Source organism: Lycium barbarum, chromosome 3, assembly GCF_019175385.1.
Source record: "Lycium barbarum isolate Lr01 chromosome 3, ASM1917538v2, whole genome shotgun sequence".
NCBI lineage: Eukaryota > Viridiplantae > Streptophyta > Magnoliopsida > Solanales > Solanaceae > Lycium > Lycium barbarum.
Genome location: NC_083339.1, coordinates 60,160,990 through 60,186,118, shown reverse-complemented (window position 1 = coordinate 60,186,118; position 25,129 = coordinate 60,160,990).

Genomic DNA, 25,129 nt, shown 5'->3' with positions numbered 1-25,129 from the left:
CCGTGTACCCGCTCCTGAGACTCCAGCTCCGCAGCCAGGGGCGGAGGATAGGACCCTGAGGGAGGCTGTACAGTTGTTGACCACGATTGTGGCCGGACAGGCTCGCAGGCGCGGGCGGAGGGACGATGATGATGAAGACAGGCGGGAAAGCCTGAGAGTTCGGGAGTTCTTGTTATGCGGCCCTCCAGAGTTTTTCGGGTCTAAGCCCGACGAGGACCCCCATGACTTCATTCGGGGGATGCGGCGTGCATTAGACTTGGTCAGGGCGTCAGGGACCGAGTCGGTTGAGCTAGCTTCGCATAGACTTCGGGATGTTGCCGCGCATTGGTATGAGACTTGGGAGCTATCCCGGGGTGAGGGTGCTCCTCCAGCTATGTGGGATCAGTTTGTGACTGCTTTCACCCGCCACTTTCTGCCCCCAGAGTTACGACGGGAGCGAGCTGATCGGTTTTTGCATCTGCAGCAGAGGGGTCGGAGCGTCCGTGAATATAATTTGGAGTTTGATTCCCTAGCCCGGTATGCCCCTGCCGTGGTGGCAGATATGACAGATCGGATGCATCGGTATGTTATGGGGCTGGATCGTTACTTGATTGACGGGTGTATGGCGGTATCATTGCAGACAGATATGGACATTGCCCGTCTACAGGCCTACGCCCAGGGGATGGAGAACCGGCACCGAGCAGATCGGCCCAGCCGAGAGTATGATGGGAGACGGCCCAAGAGGGCCAGATCAGCGGGGCATTTTGGAGATTCTCGGGGCGGGCAGCCTCAGTATCAGTCCAGTGGGTACTTTCCTCCGTCAGGCCGGGACACACAGTCTGCTAGTAAGAGATTTGATGGCGCAGGACCGTCCAGGGCAGACCAGAGTTCCAGAGCCCCAGGTCCTCAGGCGAGCAGGGGTCCCAGTCAGATTAGGCCACCTATGCCCCCGTGTTCATATTGTGGAAGATCGCACCCATGTGAGTGCTTCAGGGTCACAGGGGCCTGTTTTGCTTGTGGCCGCCAGGGCCATATCATGCGGGATTGTCCGTGGGCAGGCGGTTCCGGTAGCGCAGCACCACCGATGAGATCCGTTGCTGGTTCGTCAACTACCCCTTCGGCCACGCGCTCTACGGGGCGAGGTATGCCAGCACCAGCGGGCCGCGGTAGAGGCCGTGGTGGGGCTTCAGATTCTAGCGGTCCCTCGAACCGCATCTACGGTTTGACTGGTCGTCGGGACCCAGAGGCACCCCCAGACACAGACCCAGGTATATTACTAACCTTTTTGTTTAATGAATATGTGCAATGGTAGGTTTGTACCTCAGTATTATGCGATATACTTTTGTGTGTGTCAGTAAAGGTAAGGTAAGAATCCGAATTAATGAAAATATCCGAGGCAGTTATCTGTACATGTGGGGGGAAAACAAAATAGGGGATTTGGAAGACTAGAACGATAGACCTCTCAGCCAGAAAAGCAAACGACCTCTTTGGGTTAGAGTGGGACCCGCTACGAAAAATTTCCGAAAAAATTTGCTAAGACCCCGTTTGGCCTAAAATTACGTGGCAAAGGTCGTGCGAGGCAGTTGGCGAAATTATATCAGCCCTAACGCGTCAAAATGTGTAAAAGTTTCAGGGTTAAGCGTGCTCAAGCCAGAGCAATTCTGGGATGGGTGACCCCCTGGGAAGTAACGCAAAATTTTGCACAAGTGTAAGTATGATTAACGTAAATGGGAATTTGGGGTAACCAAAGGTGAATAGAATGTGTGGAGAATAATTAGTGCCCTTTCGAGAGTCGCGCGGAACGAGGCGGACTAAATGGGCGAAAAGGAAAGGATACAACACCTCTTGGGAAATTGAACGAATTTGAATAACAGCCAGAGATGTTCGCCGGTAAGGTATGAGTAAACGTGTGTAGGTGTATATGTATGTGTATGTGTGTGTATGATTCTCATTTGGTGCCTAGGAGGGCTAAGAGCTGAGCCCGGCGACTAATGTTGTGATAAAGAAAAGATAAGCAGTGTGAGTAATTGGAAATTTGAAGGAATCGATACGTAAGACGCAAGGTAAATTGTGTGACGACTTGGTGAATGAGTTTGCAAATCAAGGGGCATTCTCATGAATTATTGGAGCTTTAATATGAATGATTTGATCCTCAATTGACAATCTATCTCTGGTGCTTCTGCACTTCCGATTCCGATGAGGCTCTGCCTAGTACGCCTCTGTGATTTTGAGTTCGACTATGTATCTGTCCGATGAACCTTTTGTGCGTTTGATTCTGAATCCGTTTCTGTCTGGCACACCTCTGTGGGTCGGACTCTGGATATAAATCCGTCTGATATGCTTCGGTGCGTTTGATTTTGACCCCGTGTGTGTTTGATACACTTCGGTTTGACGGACCACGACTTTGTATGAAACAATTTTGTATATTCGCTTCTGATTTCGGATCTGTTCGATTTGATCCCATACGTCTGATTTCGATTGTGAATCTGTTTATTATATCTTAGTGTGTCTGATTCTGCCTACGAATTCGTTTGATACGCCTTTGTACGTCTGACTCCGATCTCAGATGTGTCTGATATGCTTCCGTACCTTTGATGTTGACTACGAATCCGACCGCTATAGTTGAGTATGTCTGCCTCCGATTATGAATCCGTCCGGTTTTAGTTCTGAATCTGTTTGGCATGAAGTGTCTGATATGAAGTAAAGAGAGATTACGACGATGTGGTAAGGGAACTCAGGAGTGTGACAAGGAAATGATATTGACGATGATGTTTGGAAAGCGTCTGACCATTACAAGAATATAGTGCAGGGTTTGGGGATTTCGTAGGGTATGAGGAAATGTATTATGAAGGCATGTGAATCGGTGACGTGAGAAATCTACCCCTGGTATTGGTAGAGAAACCATGTCGGAGAAATCAATGAAGGACAACTATTAAGAGAACCCTCCCGGAGTAGTACGACACCCATGAGGTCGGTTTAACATTCGAGGACGAATGTTCTTAAGGGGGGGAGAATGTTATGTCCCGTATTTTCGTATAACGGGAAATCAAGAAATAAATAAGACTTGTGTGTGTTGAGGAAATATTTGGATTTTGGTGAATATGACTATGTTGGTTATGGAGTCGTTAATGTTAAGACCTCGGGGAAGGCCGAGGGTAAATTTGGAATTTCGGAAATTTGTTTCGGGAATTACAAAACGGGACGTTTTATGAATTGGGCCAAGAAAAATTTGAACATAAAAGTGAAGCCCAAAGTGTGAAGTGGCCGGCCCCTTTGGCAAGGCCCAAGACCATTTTAATGGTCGTGTGAGTGGCATGTGCCTTAGTCAAGATATATATCAATGATCCTTAGAATTATCTAGACAAAAAAAAAATCAAACAAACCCAACTTGGAACCTAAACCACTATTCGGCCGAACCCCTTAGGGGAGGAAAGAAATAATTTTCCAAGCTTTGTTGTTAATCCAAAATTCTTGATTTCTACATAGTTGTGAAGTACTCAAGACGCTCTCCGACGTGATACAAGTAGTTTGGAGAAAGAGCGACGTTTACGACAAGTCAGAAATTCAAGAAAAGGTATGAATTTTGTCCTCTTAATGTTATGAAATGGATATGTATGTGTTAGTGATTGGATTAGCATGAAGATTATGGGATGGGGTCGTGTTTGTGCATGGCGTGTGTGTGTGAAAAAAAAGGTGTGTTTGGCCGTGTGCCTTAGATGGGAAAAACAAGTGTGAATTGATTTCGTTTAAGGTTGGTAGTTGTGTCGTCATGGCCTTTATAACGTAAATGATTGATTGAAGAATTGATTTGGTGTTAGAAAATGATTTCGGACGTTATCGGAAAAATGTATACCTTTGGGGATATTTGTGTATATCATAGCATATTTATGACACTAAAGACCTTAAATAAGATTTATGGTTGATGATAACGAATTTGGAATGAAACGACGCAAGTTAGAACGTTCGTCGTAACTTTTGGTGTTTGAATGAAAAATGGGAAAGTAGTGAACTTTGGGGATGTTTGTATGTGGTTTGGAACTTGTATGTAGTGTGCTTGAATAATTGGGAATGAGTGAATGAATGGACTAATGTGGAAATAGATTTGGAAGTTGAATCAAGAATTTGCCAACTTATGTATTAAAGTGAAATTTTGAAGTTAATGTAGTATGATTGTGGTTTGTATGGTTTAATGATGTTTGGGTTGTTGTTGTTGTTGTATTTTGAGCCGAGCTAAGTCTCGGGGATGTTAGATTTATAGGGGAAATGCTGCCGAAATTTCGGTAGCCAAGTATAGCCCCAAAGATGAAAATGCTAACTCTCATGAATAGTAACTGGTAAAAGTGACCATTTGCAGTTTCTGGACGAAACGGGAATCGCGATTTGAGGAGCGTAAGGCGCCAACCAGGTATGTAAAGCCTACCTATCCTTCTTTTGGCATGTCCTAGTCATACTAGGTTAATATCGGAATCTCGGGGGTAACTCTGCTCTTGGAAATTTAGGTTCAAGTTTGGGTACTATTCTTCCAGCGCAATTGAACCCTTTTGTGGCATTTGGTGAAAGGAATGTTCGAATCGTCATAACTTTTGTGGTTGTGTCCGAAACCCTCCGAAACTTTCGTAGATGGCTCTAGGGAGCCTAAGGTCTGTGATTTGCGTCCGCCGCCTCAATTTGACTCGAGGTGGGCCCACGAGCCCCGAGGCTCCCCTTATTCGGTTTGTTTGGTTCGTTTGCGTCCGCTATGACCAGTGATCGTTTGTTTATGACTCAATGGTGCGTTTGAAACTTCCTATGCCGTTAGTGGACGTTTTGTACTTTGAATAATGTGAGATCTTCGGAAAATGACCTATAAACAACTTTTTCTAAAGATTTGGCAGTTTGGAACTTCGTAACTTTTATACACAAATTTTGTTCAATCTGATTCCTATTCCGAGCCTTCTGGCGTCAGTATATACCTATACGTAAACTATATGTTGAGTCCGACAAATTATTTTTGATATGCATATGGTTTCTGCACTACTCTGTTCGTGCGGTCTGCTATGACTTCGTTCGTCGGTACCCGGGCCGACTTTGTGATCGTGCGCGCTATATTATATTCGGGAGTTATGATGTGTTACGGTTTCCGAGGCCTCGCCATAGGGCCGGCTACCGTTTATGGAGTTATGATGTGATATGGCATTTGATATGTTCTGATGATGTGATGTGTGTGTGATATGATGTGTCTGGAGATTGTACGGAGATTTGAAAACTTCTGGAGTTATGATGTGTTGTGGCACCAGCGTCGGGGGGTGACCACGTTCCTAAACCCTATACATGATTTGATTTGCATTTGTATGTTCGCCTCCCGCACAGGTTTGCTTGGTTTGCGATGTCGGTGTGTTTGTTCTTTCTGACTCCAGCTGTGTTTGTGATTTCTGTACCTTCTGCTTTACATACTCAGTACTTCTCCCGTACTGACCCCCGTTTTCTTCGGGGGCTGTGTTTCATGCCCGCAGGTACAGAAGCTCGTTTGGGTGGTCCTCCAGTCTAGGCTACTCATTCTGCTGTGTTGGAGAGCTCCCCTTTGATTCGGAGCCTAGTCATTGGTACATATCTTTTGTTGTGTCTGTATCCTGTACATTTGGATGAGTGGGTACGGCGGGGCCCTGTCCCGTCTTATGTTCTTATGTTCTGTTTTGTCTAGAGGCCTGTAGTCAGATTTGTGGGTCGTGGGTCAGGTGTGTTTGCATGTGAGTCTGTTTTGCGATCTTAAGCGGCCCGTACGCTACTATGGCCAAGTCGGCCTCTGAGTTTGTATGTGTGTGTATGCATTTGGGGGCGATGTACATTCCGCTACCCCTCTGATGTGTGTGTGTGAAATTTGGCGATGTATATTCCGCCTCCTTTCTGATTTGTGATTTGTCTGATCTGTACGGGCGACTGCTTAGGATAAGTGTTCGGTAGATATCTGATTACGATGTTGAGTTCGAATAACGTACGTTGAGTTTGGACGAGGCTGATTACGATGGTTTGGGTGTGAGTTCGTTTGGGGTGTCCCAGAAGGGCACCAGTCGCGGCCCACGGGGCTGGGTCGTGACAACTTTATAGATGGAATGTTGAGGATATTGCGGGTGATGCATGCTTCAGACACCAGGTCAGTGGAGTTGGCCTCTTATAGATTATGGAATATTGTCGTTCATTGGTATGAGACCTGGGTGTCATCTAGAGGGATTAATTCACCTCCACCCATGTGGCAGGAGTTCGTAGATGCTTTTCTTCGACATTATTCGCCGCCAGAGATTCAACGGGCCAGAGCCGATAGGTTCCTAAACCTTAGACAGGGGAACATGAGTGTTCGGGAGTATAATCTTTATTTTAATTCATTGGCTCGGTATGCTCTAACTATGGTAGCTGACATCAAAGATCATGTTTATCGATTTTTGAGTGGATTGGGATCACCTTTGATTGATGACTGCTTGACGGCCTCACTTCAGACAAGTAAGGATATTTCCTATAATCAGGCGCACGCTTAGAGTCTTGAGGAGCATCAGCAACAACGGAGGGTCGAGCATGAGCATGATAGGTGTTATAGTAAGAAAGCCAGATATTTCGGTGCTTTTAGTGAGTTTAAAGGGGGTCAGAGGCAGCAATATTCTAGACACTCAGCCGATTCAGTGGCTAGTACACCTCCGCGGTTTACAGGTCAGAGATTTGATCGGTCTATTTACTCATGATCAGATCAGGGTTCTAGAGCCTCAGGTTCTCAGTATAGAGGTGAATCAGGCCAGATGAGGTCACCTTTACCATAATGTACTTGTGTGGTAAGCTATATTCTGGACAATGCCGCTTGGGTTCAGATGCTTGTTATGCCTGTGGTCAACCAGGTCATATTATGCGTGAGTGTCCATCGAGGGGTAGTAGAGGTATAGTTCAGCCTACCGGATCAGCAATTGGTTCGTCATCATCTGTACGCCCTCCGGGGCAAATCTCTCAGATATCATCAGGCCTTGGTAGAGGCAGAGGGGGAACGTCTAGCTCGAGCGGTCCTCAAAACAACATTTATGCATTGGCCGGTCGACAGGATCTCGAGTCTTCGCCTGATGTTGTTACAGGTATATTATCAGTATTGTCATGACCTATTTTGGCTAAGCCGTGCGGGCACTTACCCTTCCCACCTCGTTAAGCAAGCCCTTGACCTAACGATAAATAAAGACACGAATAATTAAATCAAGCAAGCATAAAGAATAAATACGTAAGTCTCATAATAATATATATATAGCAGCATAGTTGTTACACCCCGGAAATTTTCCGTTAGCATGTGCAAAATAAGCTAATAAGGATAAAATATGTGTGTGGCATTTTGAAGGCAAGTAATAAGGTCCCGTAGATTGGTATCGAGGAGTTGAACAACTTTTACGAAGGTTCCATAAGGATCGGAAATGAAACCAAGTCAAGAAAATAAGCTTCAGTGAACTGGGAGTATACGGTCCATTATACGGACCGTAAAAGTGTTTTACGGTTCATTATACGGACCGTAGAAGTGTCACAGAAGAGGCTGGCTGAAGGGTGAGTTATACGGTGTACTATACGGACCGTATAACGGTTTGACGGTCCGTAAAATGAATCGTCAAAGTGTCACAAAATGAGGTTGAAAGAAGGTCGATTTTACGGTGAATTATACGGACCGTATAATGATTATACGGCCCGTCAAATGGATCGTCAAATGGTTACAGAAAGGGGTGATCTCTGGGTCCATTTTACGGCCAGTTATACGGACCGTATAAATTTATACGGACCGTATAAATTTATACGGACCGTATAACGAACCGTATAATGACATCGGGACTGAAGTTGAATTTTATAAAATATGATCCAAGTCTCATTTTCTTCATTCCCACTTTCTACTACACGATCCTCTCTCTCTCTAGAACCTTCCACTCTTCCAAACCAAGAACACAAGTAGAAATCTAAGATCAAATTCATCAATTCATCATAACCTAGTGCAAGAACACATCAAAAGGGATTATTTGAGTTCAGAATTGCCTAGAAGGAGGAACTAGGGTTTTGTTGGAGTGAAGCATTTCAACTCAAGGGTTGTTCAATCACCATCCAAGGTATGTTTCATGACCTTATTAAGTTATTTAAGTGTTAGAAGCATAGGAAAAGCTTGAATTGTAGGAAGACATAGAAAATGGGTGAATAGTGCCACCATTGAGTGATGGTGGAATTGAATCATATAAGTTGGATTGTAAAGGTTATGAATATGCTAGAAATGATGATTTTACCATGAAATAAGTATTAAAGGTGTGAAAACACGATGATACGCTAGGTAAGAAATTATGGAAAAATTGGAGGAAAATGGTGAAATGTGATGAGTCGATATGAATGATGGTTGTTGGTGGTAATGTTGTGGGTATTATTGTGAATGTTGGGAATTGATATAGACGATGGGAAAAGTAGAATAAACAAAGGAAGTGCTGCCCAATTTTCTTTAGAAAATAGCGACGCGTTCTTATAGCCCACTAACTAACGATAATTTGAATTCCCTTATGAAGGTAACGACGCGATATTGCGGAAGAGCAAGTGAACGGTATTCTAGCTAAGCGACCAAGGTATGTGAGGCTAGTCCCTTTCTCCAAATGGCATGAATCCTATAGCATAAAATCCCCTTCTTTCTATGAGCTAATAGATATGATATGATAATGCTAAAGCGATGATTATGTCCTCATTGTCTACACTCACCTCATGTACTAATTCCTTCGAGGTGAGGCAGAATGTCAGAAATTGCTCCATAAAGAGATCGGGGGATCACGACCCTACGTCACCCCGGTAGAGCATAAATGATCATGAGCTCACGCATGTATTATGATAAGATAAGCATGTTTTAAAAGTATATGATGATAAGTAGTTTATGTTAAGCATTTCATGATTGCATTTACACCGCGCCTAGTTGGCCGGGCAGACACCGCTTCGGCGGGCGGCTACACGGATACACCATGACCCTCTCGGGCATGGGCAGACACCACTAGTGGGTGGCATGAGATGGTACCCCGGACGCGGGAGGCCTGGATGCGGGCTTATATTATTGGTGATCACACCGTCCCGACATGGACGGGCAGCTTGCATGATATGTATACATGATATGATAAAGAGTATGAGTAAGACAGCATGCATCATCCTTCCTATGATTATGATTCAGCTTCACATGTTCACTTTGATGTTCATTATGTTGTTATTGTTTCTCTCTTCATCATTTATGCCTCTCATACTCAGTACAATGTTCGTACTGACGTCCTTTTCTTTGGACGTTGTGTTCATGCCCACAGGTAGACAGGGAGACGAGCTAGATCCAGAGCCATAGGGGCAGTTAGCTGTTGAGAGCACTCCATTGTTCGGAGGTGCTTGTGATTTCTTTTGTGTATACGTATATATATATATATATATATATATATATATATATATATATCCATTTTGGGGCATGACGAAGTCTTGTTCCGTCCATTGTATAGCATGTCAGTAGAGGCTTGTAGATGCGCAGTGTGGGTTAGATGGTTCCACAAGATGTTACTATTTGTATATACTATTTTGATAGCCGTATGGCAAATGTATGTAAAACAAGTATGTTTCTTGTAAAGTATGATTTTCACATGTTTCGTCTATAAATTCTGAAAGGAGTATTTAATGAGTAATTGAGTATTAAGAAGAGCGGTGCTCGGTGGTTAGCCCCGGGTACCCGTCGCGGCCCCTAGCCGGGTCGTGACAATAGTGCGGAAGAAGGAAAATGCCCCCAGGGTCTAGTTTAAGTCATACAAGAGTATCTAATGAAAAATATACAACTTTAGAATAATAATACATAAATCTGTCTATGTCTCAGAATAACAAAAGTAAGACATATAATAGGAAGAGTCTTCAAGGTAGCGAACGTCTGTGCTCACCCTGGAAACTCGCAACAATGTTGAAGTAGACGATCAGCCACGAGAGGTGGAAGCAGCCCAACCTGGTACTCTGCATTCATAAAGGAATACAGCAAGTGTAGGTCAATACAAAACAACAGTACTGGTAGGTATCATCGGCCGACTAAGCATAGATAGCATAATTCAGACAATAAAGCAAGATAGGCAGACAAACCAACAAGTATAAGTCAAACATAATCGGAGCCAAGTACACGTCATCGCCTTAGTAGAGCATCTAATCCCAAATGAGCCAAGTCTCCAAATCTCAAATCCAAATCCAACAACACAAGTACAACACCAAATCATCTCAAAGTAAGCCATGAATACAATGCAATGCAAGAATGTATGAATGCAATGTAATGCCATGCAAATGATGTGTATACATGTACTTCAGATGGAAATATCGACATCTCGGTAGAATAACCCAAGGTGACTCGCGAAGTCTAAGTGCCACCCGTCTCGGATCTTTGCCCAAAAAACAGACGGGGCCCCGAATCTTTGCCCACAGGGAGTTCTCACCGGCACCACCCTAGGGGACCCGTAGAGTCCATGCACTCACTCAATTCACGATTCCGAAACTAACATCGGATATCAGACTCTCACATCACTCTCATTTAAAAATCGAGCCAAGCTCATCATAATGTTTCATCAAGTACCATCAGTGTCTCAACAGTGTATCATGAAGAATGAGAGTGCGTGCAATGCATGTATCAATGTCAATAATCATGATCAATATCACCAATTCCAACAATGGTTACACCAAACACATATCAGAGTCACAAGTACCAACAGTGGATACGCCAATAACATATCAAGTCATAAGTACCAACAGTGGGTACGCCAACAATATATCAAGTCACAAGTACCAATAGTGGGTACGCCAATAGTATCATAATCAAGTTGGAACAACAGATTCCAATATCTACTAACAACACAAGGCATCAACCAACACAATAGAATAATCAAATCACAACACAACAGGGCCCAACCTAAGGCAATATCCAACCCAACTTCATACCTGAAGGTTTACATGCTATCTCCGACAATATCATCTAAATATATGCTTTGCTACATGAAGTATCACCAAGGGTAAGCCATAACATACCTGGATGGCCGAACCGCAAACACCAATAACTCACTCTTTTGCCTTGCCTTTCCACTGAGCCTCAGAACCAAAGTGGTCAAGGTGTAATGAACCGTCCTATCGTTACTTAATACTTCATGAACCCATGCTCAATATATGTTTATAATCGTAAATAATAAGCCCTATGGGGTGTTTTAAGGATTAATAGTGGGAAAAATCAATTTCGGATAGAGTTAGAAGTCGTGCGCCCAGGGCAGGAAGTGGACCACTATAGTGGTCAAGGGACTGCCACAGCTGTCCAGCTATAGCGGGAACTCATCCGCCGTAGCGGATGAGGCGGGGCAGTAGCCGCATTTTGGTCACTTAGTTTATTTTTCACCCACTTTTTTAATAAAAGCCTCTCCAAGGTTGCAATTAGGTTCCCACAAGAAGGAAAAACCCTTGCCACCAACAAAAGAGACTCTTTCTAATTCCTCAATATTTTTCCCCATGACTACTATCTCTCATGGATTCGGATGAAGGTTAGGAAAGAAATCCATGGGGATTCAATTAGTTGTTCATTAACAAGGTAGGTTATGGTTTACTTGAGTTAGACTTTGATCAGTGAATGATAAATACACTTAGAGTTGATGGGAGATTGCATGATTAGGTCTTTGGACACAGAGTTAGAATGGATATATTTTGAAAACTTAATGAAAACTTTGTGTAAATAGTAGCTAGGGTAACAATGAATAGTTGTTTAAGTGTTGGGTGTTATCATTGTTAAGGGTATGTGTTACGGAATGGGAATGGGTTATGTATCATGGATAGAAAGGGTATTTGGTTGTTTAGAATATATGTTCCTAGGAGAACTTGAGTTCCATGTTTATTTCCACGTATATTGAAATATTCATACGATTGTCATTCTTACTAACAAGAGGTTTGCATTGGGAGGACTGAAGGAAATCGTGATAGTGCTACGCCCATCAAGGGCATGATTCATGACTTTGTTTGATTCATTGCATACATTACATGTGGTTTTGAGGAAATACATGGAGCAGGAAGTTTGAGTATGTGTCAGTCATGTTATCTGGTCATATGGCCGGGTTGGGTTAAATTTGAGGTACTATTTGTCAGCTAATCATTGGCAGCAATGTAATGGTGAGAAATTTATATGATGTGGATCCGCGTCCGAGGTTCTTTTCATTGCGGAGGATTTATGGCTCGGGTCCGATGAGTATCCGGAACGAGTGGTACATAGACACCATGGATCCCCTGCAAGTCATGACTACTGAGCAATGACATCAATTAGCATGTATGTACAGCGTCTTTGGACCCTTGAATTGCATTTGCATTGCATTACATCTCATATTTCTACGTTCTGAATGTGTGTACTGCCAGTTTGTTATATTGCATTGTACATCTTCTATGATTTCGTTGAGATTGTGTGGGGTGGTGGCTATTATGAGGGTAAGTGTAAGAGCGGTTTTAGATGGTAAGTTATTCCCTAGGTGCATCTCATTGTAGTAAGTGAATTGGGTAGACAAACTCTACGGCTAAAAGTAAGAAATTAGAGGTTAGGGTAAATATAGAGGTGAGACTTAAATAATTGGCTTAAGGGAAGGTGGAATGGGTTCAATTAGAAAATTCAGAAAATTCAAGACAATCGCGGGAAGACAACAAGCAAGGACTTATTTTTTGTTTTGTTTGGCGTATGAGTTGCTTATGAAAAGTTTAGGAGTGGAAATGATAAGAAAGGCTAGGGGCGAAAAGGTAAATTCGCAATATGACTCGTGGAATTATGGAGGGAGACGAAGGGCAAATTTGAAAATTGGAAAAAAATTAAAATTTGTCATGGAGTACAAAAAAAAAAATGGGCTTGATTTTTTTTTGGGCCAAGGTTGGCTATCCATCCTTCTTGATGGGCCAAGCCCAGTTGGATTAAAAATCCATGGGAATAAAAGAAGACCAAGTCTTCTAATTTTTCCCACAATCCTCTAGAACCTCCAAGAACATAAGAAAACAAAGAAGAGAGAAGAGAAACCTAATGGCCATTTTCGGCCACCATAAAACCTTGGAAGATTTTCATCAAATAGTATTCCTTCCTTGCCAAGCAACTAATTAAAGGGTCCTTAGCAAGGTGGAGTGTTCATTAGAGCAAGAAAAACACAAGTTCATGCAAGTTGAGATTTCTAGCTAAGTGATGAATTGAAGAAAAAGGTAAGGTTTAATTCTTTTTTTATATGTTATGGGAGATTTTGTGTGTTGTAGCATGTAAAAGTGGATGAAATTCATGGAAGAGAAAAACTATATTGTGGCCGTGTGCCTATGGGTGTGTGTAGGAAAGATGGTTTAACTATTTTATCTAATATTTGGTTGTTGTTGTTGTGGATGTTATGTTGATAATGAAAAATTGGATGAGCTTAGTGAAGTTGTAGTAATTAGAGACTTGTTTTAGAAATTATGTGAATTGTATATAATGTCTTTGCATGTAGGGAAGACAATGATGTTAGTATGGTGTTGTTGGAATATAAATTATAAGGTTGTTATAGCTTTTATTGGGATTGGAAAGTCTTGAAGGAAGTAGAATGTTAATGGAAGTGTTAGAATGTATTTTGGATTGAATATGGAAATTGTTAGTATGGTTGTTGACATTATGTTGATAGTTTGGCCGGGTTAAATTCCCGGATTGTTGTTGATTAAAAATTTGCTAGGTTGAGTTTTGGGGATGGTGTATTTACAGGGGAAGTGCTGCCGAAATTTCGGTAGCCAAGTATTACTTTAAGAATCCAATTCTAAATGCTCTAATCAAGTTTGGTAAATGTGACCAATTTGTAGATTTTGGCGGATTTGCGACTTGAGTTTGGAATAGCATAAAGAGCGGAAAGAGGTATGTAAGGCTTCACCCTTCTTTCTATGGCATGTCTTAGATGTAATAAGTCGGATACGAGCCGCGGGGACAACTCCGTTCTCCGGAATCCGCACCCAAAGTTTTCCACGTTTCGTTCAATGGAATTGAACTAAAAATTGTGCAAAATGTTAGAAAGACTTCCTAAATATCTAGAGCTCGCATAGAGAGGTCCCGACTACCCTAAAACCCTCCCAGGAGACGTCATGAAATGTAACGAACGTGAATTTGATATGCCTCCTCATTTGACCCGAGGTGGGCCCATGGATCCCGGATTTTATCTATTGTTCCGGTTGACCTATTTTGAAGTAGAACCTAAAGGAAACCTTTGATCCTTATACCGCTTATCTAATGACAAGTAATGTAGCTATTCTAATGAGAATAATCCTACGACGATAATGACAATAACGATGTAAGAAAGAGAATATGTCTATGACGAGAACGACGAGGACGATTGCATGTCTAAAAGCCTTAAGTGAAGGATTCAGTATGAAAACAAGAATAATGGACTAGTTCTTGAGTCCAACTCTATTCCTTTGGCATGACTCTATTTTCCAAAGACTCTAAGGTGCACAAAGTAATGTTTTATGAGTTTTACGATCTTGTCCCATGTTTTCTCTTAATGCTATTCTTCATTGATAGTCTCGCCTCATAATACTAGTTCCTTCAAGGTGAGACATGACGATCATGATTATTTCATAATGTAATCGGAGGCTACCGACCTTACGTCACTCCGACGTGGACATGGTTTTCTTGGAATCTCGAGCGTGTTGTATGCATGTTATAAGTATATGTATATGATAAAAGAACCAGAGCGCTATAGACGCTGATGTATGTACATGACACACGTATATATATATATGATGAAAGAGCCAGAGCACTATAGACGCTGATATATGTACATGATGCATGCATATGTATACGGGGAAGATGGAGAAAAGGGCAGCGCGTTATATACGCATATCCACCTGATCAGTTGGCATTATTTGACATGATATCATCCCGGACGCGGGATGCCCGGACGCGGGATGTGTATATTTATGGTTAAATGGATCGGCTGCCGACGCCTCGGCAATATGACATGTTCTATTTATATATATATATGAACAAGAAAAGATTTTCAAAGGAAAGCTAAGCATACATGACATTTGCTCAAGGGCACTTATATGTACAGGTTATGTTTCTACCTCAGGACATGTGCTATAACTCTTTTATGTCATTATCCCTGTTTCATATTTTCCATATATTACTATTCATGCCTTACATACTCGGTACATTATTCGTACTGACGTCCCTTCTTGTGGACGCTGCGTTTCATGCTGCGCAGGTCAGCAGGTAGACGGACCAGATTCCTAGGAGTTCTATCAGCAGTGTTGGCAGCGCTCCAGTTGTCCCGGAGCCTCAGTTCCTTGGTACTATTTTTGTGTAGATATATTTGGGCACGATAGTACTCGGCCCTTTCTACGTATATGTGTACTATGTTTAGAGGCTCGTAGACAGATATGTACAGTTAGATATGTTGTATTTTGGCATCTTAGCGTCGCTGTATAACGTGATGGCAAAGTTTACTAGTCTATGCTTATGAAGATGCTACTAACGATAATGTTCAGTGACAAAAAAAAATATATGGCACAGTCACTATGGCCCGCTGATAAGTAAAGGTAAAATGATAGATAAGGGGTGCTCGGTACAAGTATCGGGTACTCGTCACGGCCCCTAGTTGGGTCGTGACAGAAGTACCCGTCCACAAGAGGCTATAGGACATGTAGAAGTTTCGCTTCATTCATTCCATCGTGCTACCCCATTATGTCGCCTCCTAGCAAGATCCAATTGGTATCTTGATGGGTAAATTGGTATCTGTCGGTTCTAATTGGTACCTCTCTATATATCGACTCAAGGAAGACTTTCCACGAGTAGGTGCGCATTAATCGTGTGCATGAACGAAAATTCTCGTGATAGTGTAAGATTTACAAATTGTGTGCTTATTTTAGGAAGGTTGGCAAGTTAATGGCGCATTCGTACTCATTAGGTGAAAACCGTGTTGTTACGCGCCAATGCAAATGAGAGAGCGCGTACGGGACCTGAACTGGTGGGAAAAATTTCTGCCCACTGGCACTGTAGCACTACTGCAGTGGTAAGTGGACCAAGACTTCCATCACCATAGCGGTACTGCCGTAACGATCAAGTGACTGCCGTAGCGGTACCATGAACCAGTAGCCTCTCCTTTTGCCCCCTGATCTTCCCAACCTATGCAATTTATCAACAAGTTAAGAATAAACCATTTCCAAAGAAATTACCTACATAAAAGCATCCGCCCGACTAGGGCAATTGTCTTACGAGTGCCCTTAAATCGGGGCACCCATACCAAAACACAGAAAGAAAATTATCCAAACATTCCAAAAACAAACCAAGAGCAGGAAATTGTCTGAACATTAAAGCCCTACAAGGGCAAGTGATAACAAAAGATGTTAAAAATAGGGGATCTCTGAGCCACTCCTTGGCTAGTCGGCTCGTCACCACCATCCTTCGAGTCACTAGAGTCCTCACTGCCAAGTCCGGAGGCGCTGAGGAAGGAGAACTGAGGGGCATCTCTGATGGTCACCTTGGGGTGATTCGCCTTCGGGACCTTTAGAAGGCTTTTGACGCCTTTCCACATCCACACGAACAACTTGTACCTAGCCTGTATTTTCTTGTTCTCCTTGTCTAAGTATTCCCGGAGATCCACATGGGCTTGGGACAAGGATCCATGGGCGCCCTGCAAGGCATCCACAGCATCCCCCATTTTGGTCAGGTCTTCTATGTAGCCCTTCATCTGCTCAGTAGTGAAATAACCAGTACCAGTAGCACCACTAGATGACCCGGCCTTTATGGAAGGCCATACAAACCTCATCATGGTGGCCTTCACAGTAGCCATATCTGCCTCCATGCGCTCTAAGGTACCCGGGGTATATGACTGACCACTCTTGCTGTTACACCTTGGAAAATTTTCCGTTAACGTATAGTGAATAGGTTAGTGAAGGGCACGACGTATACGATGTTTTGATAAGTAAGAAATAGCATTTGATGATCCTAATAGAGATTCAAAGACATTTGACGTAAGGGAAGAAGGTTGTCAAGGAAAGCAAGGGATATGTTGCGTGTCGGGTAAGAATTATGAGAGACAAGTTAATGATGTCTTAAAGATGTTTCGGAGAAGAGTGATAATGTCCCTTATATTGGTATTGAGGTGTTAATCAAGTGTCAAGAAGGGTCCATAAGGATTGGAGATCAAACGAGTCAACGAGAATGAGTTCGGATGAACTCGGCATTATACGACCCAACATACTGGCCGTATAAATTATACTGGCCGTATGTCTGGCCGTATAATCAGCCCAGAATAGCACACCTCACTGGACCAGATCTACGGCCAGACATATGGTCAGTATAATTTATACGGACCGTATGTTGGTCCGTAGAATCTGGTCGAGACAGATTTTTAAAACGATATAAGGACTCTCTCTCTCATTAATTCATTTCATTTTCTCCTCTCCACACTTCAAGAATCCTCTAGAATCCTCTCCACTCTCCATCCACAAGAACCTAAGAGAAATTGATGATCAACTTTATCAAACCCACAAAATCAAGTGTATGAAACATATCAAAGTCCATTTAAGCCAAGAAATCCCAAGGGAAGTGGACTAGGGTTTTTGTGCAAGAAGAGAATTCCCACCCAAGGCTTATTCTTCCATTATCTAAGGTGGGTTTTATGATCATTCCTTGTTGTTTAAGGTGTTGAAAGTTAAAACACTTGGATTGTAGAAAGATATAGAAAATGGGTCATAAATGTGGGAATAGTGTCATTGTGGGTAAAGGCTTGGATTGAGTCATGATTATCGATATGTTGTGATTGTAAGTATGTTATTAATGACATTTAGAACATGAAATAAGTATTTTATGTGAGAAAATGCAATAATGAACTATGACCATGATTATGGAGAAATTGGAGTGAAATTGCGAAATGTGGGTAATGTAGATGAATGATGATTGTTGCTTGTGATATTTTGAATGTTGTTATCGATGTTTGGGAGTTGATATAGAATATGGGGAAAGTTTTATAAACAAAGGAAATACTTCCCAATTTTCTTTAGCTTTAGTAACCACGTTTAAGTAATCGATTAGCTACTGTTAATGCGAATTCTCTTGAAGGTAGAAACGTGGGCATTGAAGGAGAACAAGAAAGCGATAGATTAGTTAAACGAAAAAGGTATGTGAGGATAGTCCTTTATTTCTAAGGCAAGAATCCTATGGCATGATTTTTCCTTCGTCTCCATGAACCTCCTACATCCCGGAAAACTAAGAGTCTATGTTCATGAATAGCCATATGAGATAAGAGATACATTATGAGCCCAATAATGATGATTATGAGCTTAAGTCTAAGGATTCTAGAGTTCATGATATGATGTTCCTACAAAGTTAATGATGTTGTTTATTGTGTACACTCAGCTTATATACTACTTCCTTCAAGGTGAGGGAGAATGCTTATAAATGCTCCATAATGGAATTGGGGGTTCATGACCTTATGTCACATCGATAAAGGATAGCTGTCTTTAAGTTTCTATGCATGCATTATGATGAGTACATATTGATGATATTACACCGCGCCTATATGGCCGGGCAGACACTGCTAAGGCGGGCAGAGTATACACCATATCTAGATGGCATTGGCAGACACCACTAGTGGGCGGCATGGGATGGTACGCCGAACGCGGGAGGCCTGGATGCAGGCTAATGATTATCACACCGTACCTATATGGTCGGGCAGCTTATACATATATGCATACATGATATGATGATGATTATAAAGTAAGCCAGCATGCATTATTTCTTTTATAATTGACTGTCAGTTACAGGTTGCTCCTTATTTGATGCTTCCTTTATCCATTGATGTATTATTATTACTTATGCCTCTCATACTCAGTACAATGTTCGTACTAACGTCTGTTTTCTTTGGATGCTGTGTTCATGCCCACAGGTAGATAGGGAGGTGATCCAGACTCATAGGAGCTATTAGCTGACCTGAGAGCACTCCATTGTTCCGGAGGTGCCTTTGATTATTCTTTTGTGTATATATGTATATTTTGGGCACGACGGGGTCCTGTCCCGTCCCTATGTCTAGCACTCTAGTAGAGGCTCGTAGATACGCACGTGTGGGTAGTATGGTCTCACGATGCTACTATTATGTATGTATTATTATTTTGATAGCCGAAGGGCATATGTATATAAAAGTAATTATGTTTCCAAACGAAAAATGAGTTTTTTCTATGATTTGAATATGAATTTAATAAAAGAACGCTTAATGAGTATGATGAGTAATAGAATGAGTGGTGCTCGGTGGTAAGCCCAAGGTACCCGTCACGGCCACTAGTCGGGTCGTGACAAAAGTTGTATCAAAGCAGTTCGGTCCTAGGAAGTGTCTACGAACCGTGTCTAGTAGAGTCTTGTTTATGGCGTGTTGCGCCCCACACTAATAAGCAGGAGGCTACAGGGCATTTAGGAAAAATGACCATCTTTCATCTTAAGAGATCGTGCGATAGAGCTGTATTATAAGATTATCTCCTCCTTATTAGTGTGCTAGATTTCAGAAATGCCGCCAAAGGGAAAAGCTACAGCCGCCCAGAAGGGCAAGACTACGATGAAAAGGTGGATAGAAAGAGAGCTGCCAATGAACGTAGAAGAGGGTGAATCACATAATGAGGCTCCATCTAATGATTCTTCCACCCCACCTATTACAGAAGAACAAGAAGGGGCTTCAGCTCCGGCTCCTACGCCTCCAGTTCCCCTACCGGCTACTTCGGGTCAATAAATGACCGAGACTATCCGTTTATTGACATAGTTAGTTGCCGCCCAGGCACAGCGGCAGACATTGGGTTCAAGTGATCGGGCAACTAGTACCAGAGCCCGTGATTTTATGAGTTTGAATCCTCCAGAGTTTTTCGGGTCAAAGCCGGATGAAGACTCGAAAGGTTTTATTGATGAGATGCTGAGAACATTGAGGATTATTCATGCCCCCGAAACTGAATCTATGGAGTTGGCATCTTATAGACTCTGAGATGTGGTGGTATTGTGGTACAATAATTGGCTAGCATTAAGAAAGGAAAATGCGGCTCCTCCCGTGTGACAAGAATTTGTAAATGCTTTCATCCGCCACTATTTGCCACCCGAGGTCCACAGAGCTAGAGCGGATAGGTTCTTAAATCTAAAGCAAGAAAATATGAGTGCTCGGAAATATAGCCTTCAGTTTAATTCATTGGCTAGATATGCCCTGACTATGGTGGCCGATATGGGAGATAGGGTACACAGGTTTGTGAGTGGCTTAGGGCCACATTTATTTAAGGATTGCTTGCCGGCTTCGTTGCAAGATGGAATGGATGTTTCCCGAATACAAGCCCATGCCCAGAATTTAGAAGGACAACAACCTCCGCAAAGGGGTGTTCGTGATATCGATAGAAGGCAAAGCAAGAAGGCCAGATCTATGGGGGCAGGAAGTGATTATAGAGGGGGATCAAGGCAGACACATTCTAGACACTCAGGCCAGTCGGTGACTAGTGCACCTCCACGATTTACGTGTTATACCCCGTATTTTATACGTCGAGTTATTAGCAAAAGAATCGTCGCGAGTTAAAGACGGAACCCTTCCCGGACACGAAATAGAAACCTTTAATTTTTAATTTCTAAATTAGAACTAATTGTTTATCAATTTTACTTAGTATAAAAATATTATTGGAGATTAGAATTAATTAATTGTGATTAGATTATTAAGCAACGATTAGTGATTAATTAAACTAATTAAAATTAATTAGTAAAGTGGGCCCCACCCGATTTTTGTTTAAAAAAAAGGAAAAAAAATGAAACCACTTAATGACTCACCATGAGGGGAGCACGTGGAAGCCTTAGGGGAGGCATATAAATATACATTTGGATGAGTAATTCATCCATTACACATTCATTTGTATTGTGAATAATTAAATTGGAAGGAGAGAAAGAGTGAGGCTCTCGGCCATTGTTGTTTAGCCGAGAATGGTGTGGGAAAAATTAAAGTTTCAAGGTTATTTGATGATCAAGGTGTTGTGAAGATTCAAGTAGTTAGCAAGATTAAGAAGTCAAGTGTATTAAGCTAAAATTTGATCTTCTTTTTACACGTTTAGGAGGATTTTAAACTTGGTTAATTTGATAAAGGTGTGTTGAATATGAAAGGTTGTAAATGTTGTTGTTGAAGTTCAAAGTTGAACCGTGTGATAGGATTATATGAAGTAAGGATGATAAATTGATTTTAAGATTATATTATGGTTGTTGCTATCATAGATTACATAGTAAAAGAATGAAAAGAATTAGAAAGTTAAAGGTGAAGTTGTGTTGATATGAACATGTTGTTATTCTTGTTGAATTGAAAGAATTGAAGATATGATTATGTCCATATATTGTTGTTGGTATTTCTGTGTCAACAGGAGGGCAATTGTAAATTCGGGATAGGCGAATATATAGGGGAAGTGCTGCCCGATTTTGTTAAATCTTTAGATAATAGAAAACCCTAAACGGGAATATATATAACTTGAAATATAGGTTCTGTAAGAACGGGCTATAGATTTGTGAACTAGAAAATAGAGTTACTAACGATAACTTTACTCTTATATAAATAGGCTAAAAGAGAGACGAGGCGAAAACGTTTATGAATAGTCGCTAACAGGTAAGTAAAGTTGTCCCTTCTTTCTTTTGGCATGTCTTAGACTTAAGTGATGACTGATATGAACTTTGGGGTAATTCCATTCATAAGCCTTAAGTGATATTTACGATTCTTATTCACTTCTTGATATTACAATTCTCAAGTGATTGAGCCTTCCTCTTCAGTTTCTGTACGTTGGATAACTGTCGATACATAAGCTCCTATTCTCAGGAACTCTGTAATAACTAATGTCTAGACTTCTATAAATTGTTTTATATGATCTTGATACATGGTTATGACTTCTATGTCCCTTGATATATTCCATACTGACATTCGAGGGATACTTGATAGGATTGTCGCTATTAATACTCAAGTGTTAACCTTTTCTTCTTATTCTGTTTGAGTTTTGATAATGATTTAAATTGCATATGGTTTCTCACTACTCTGCTCGTGCATGCCTCAATATATCTCTCACCGAGTCCTGGGCCGGGTATGTTATCATGCATAGTTTCACTGCATTCTTCATCGAGTCCCTCACTAGAGGGCCGGGTACGGTATATATATATATATGATATGATGATATGATGATATGATGACATGTTATGGCGGCCAGGAGGGCATATGATGACTTTATTCACCGAGTCCCTCACTAGAGGGCCGGGAACGGTATATATGTATATGATATATGATATTGACATGCATGATTCATGTTTCAAAGGCAAGTGTTTTGGTATTCTAAACATTGTACTTGTTTCCTGTACTTCTTATTTCAGTTATGATCCTTTTACTGTACTTCATGCTTTACATGCTCAGTACATATTCCGTACTGACCCCCTTTCTTCGGGGGTGTCACGACCCGACTCGTGGCCGCGACGAGCACCCGGTGCTAGCCCACCCGAGCACCCTCTTAGCTTACTCTTATACTTACATCTAGGTGAGCCACATAATTATACATACATTTCCATTCATTCGTCAACTAGTCCCAATTGGACAACAGTACATTTATATCACCATAGGCATCTATGCCGCATCAATGTACATGGGCCAACGTGGCCGACAAAATGATATACAAAGCATAGGCCGACAAGGCCGGACTTGTCTAACCATATACACATGACTACGAGCCTCTAGGAAGAGTATAACATATCACATGAGCGGGACAGGACCCCGCTATGCCCATAATTATACACACAAAAGAATAAGTACCCAAAAGATATGGCTCCGGAGGAAATGGAGCTCCCTATGAAATCTCCGAATAGGCAGCTATGGATCAAGTCCGTCTCCCTGAGCACCTGCGGGCATGACGCAGCGTCCACAAACAAAAGGACGTCAGTACGAAGAATGTACTGAGTATGTAAAGCATGATCAACATCGATATACAAGCACAATGAACCACATATGAATAGCATAGGAGGGGAGACAATAACATCATCGTCATAGTACTTACCTGCCTTTCGTATGACTTTTCATTTTTCATACGTATTAGTACACCTACGTCATCATTCGTATTCCATAATAGTACTCGTACCATACTTGTGCTCATATTCGTATACATGTCCTTATTCGTATTCTTATACCTAGTCTTATCACATTCATATTCATATTATATACATAGTCATTTCATATACATAGCATTTACATAGCATACCCGACCTCATAGGATCGGTGTTTCATACATACTTGGCCAACCAAGGCTCAAGGTTACTCATACCTGGCCCTACCAAGGCTTCAGGGTTATCCGTACCATCTTCAGATGTGTGCGCGCGTTTCGTAATCGTACACATACTTTATACATATTCATATACATATATCCTACCCGGCGTTATAAGCTCGGGGTGTCATTATAGCCCTTCATAGGCACATGTAAGTATAATAGCCCGTGGGCACTTTTAGCACCATTATTATTATCATCGTCATCGCTATCATCATCATTTCCGCTACATCTATATCTTATGCTTACTCGTCCTATGGGGTGCGTAGTACAATCGTAGCATATATCGAGGATCGTGAGCTTATGAGCTCGGAGTGTCAATCGTCTGAATACAACATACTCATATAGAGGATTTGAGAGTTTGACCAAGGAACCATGCCTTATGAAAGAAGGGTTAGCCTTACATACCTCTTCGTCGAACTATTCTACACTTGCGCGTACTCCTTCGATGCTTAAGTTTCTACCTTCATTAATATAATAACAATAGCCATTAGTCATTCACATTACCCACATTCCTCATTTTACCCTCCATTGACCATTTTAGTATATACTTCTACCATCGAAGTATTTCAACTCCCCAATATGTTAACCAATATATAAATATCACGAATCTTACCTTAGATGATGTAGGGACAAACATTGGTTGATAATACTTCACTTTGAGCAAAACCCTAGTTTTTCTCCATTTGCGTTTCTTGACTTGAATGGTATTTAATGGCTTGCTTACACTTGATTCACTTCTTTATGTTGTTGGTGACTTATAATCCTTGAAAACTTATGATATAAATGTAGAGAGATGATTCTAGAGAGAAGTGGTGTAATGTAGAAATGAAATAAAACAAGTCTTGGTCCTCATATTTAATGAATTGAAAATCTGTGCTGAGGTGTACAGTGGTCGTCTTTAACCCTAAGCAGAACCAGAAACTTTGGCTGCATGCATAGTGATTTACGACCATGGTTTACGGGCCGTAAATCACTTTACGGTCCGTCCTCCTGGTCGTATTTTACCACTTCTCAACTGGGCAGAAAGTTGAAACCTTGCATGGCAATTTACGACTGCCAGTTTACGGACCGTATTCCATTTTACGGTCCGTATTTTGCACTTTACGACCACTGGGCAGTTTTGCCAACTTTCAACTTTTCACATTTCTCGACTTTTCATTCTAATCATTCTCGTCCATATACGCACATTGCTCATGAAACATTATACACTCGCACTCCTCGCACACATCACTAGTTCGTTTACTTGCGTACCAACGGGAAATTTTTCGAGGTGTAACAGGGGGGCTGCGTTTCATGCCCGCAGGTGCAGATACTTGCCTTGGTGATCCGCCAGCTTAGGAGTCCCTTTCTGCTATCTTGGAGAGCTCCGTCGTTCCAGAGCCTAGATTTTGGTACAGACTTCCCGATATGTATATATATGTTTTTGTCCAGGGGTACGACGGGGCCCTGTCCCGTCATATGTTACTGTTGATACTCTTAGAGGTCTGTAGACATGTATGTGGGTTGTATTCAGATGTGATCAGTTGTGTGTATGGTCAGTATGCGTGTTCTATCGTTGTAGCAGCCTTGTCGGCTTGCATATATTGTCATGTTGTGGTAGCAGCCTTGTCGGCTTGCTTGTGTTATTATTTCGTAGTGGCAGCCTTGTCGGCTTGCGTATATATATAGTTGGGACGTTCCCACATGTTATGACAGCCTTGTCGGCTTATGTTCTACGTTATCTGTTGATAGTTGTGACTCCTCAGGAGACAGGTTGCTGGACATATACATACGTTTATGCGACAACTCCGAGACTATGTTTTGGTCTTTATAAGTTCCATGTTATGTTTTGTTGTGG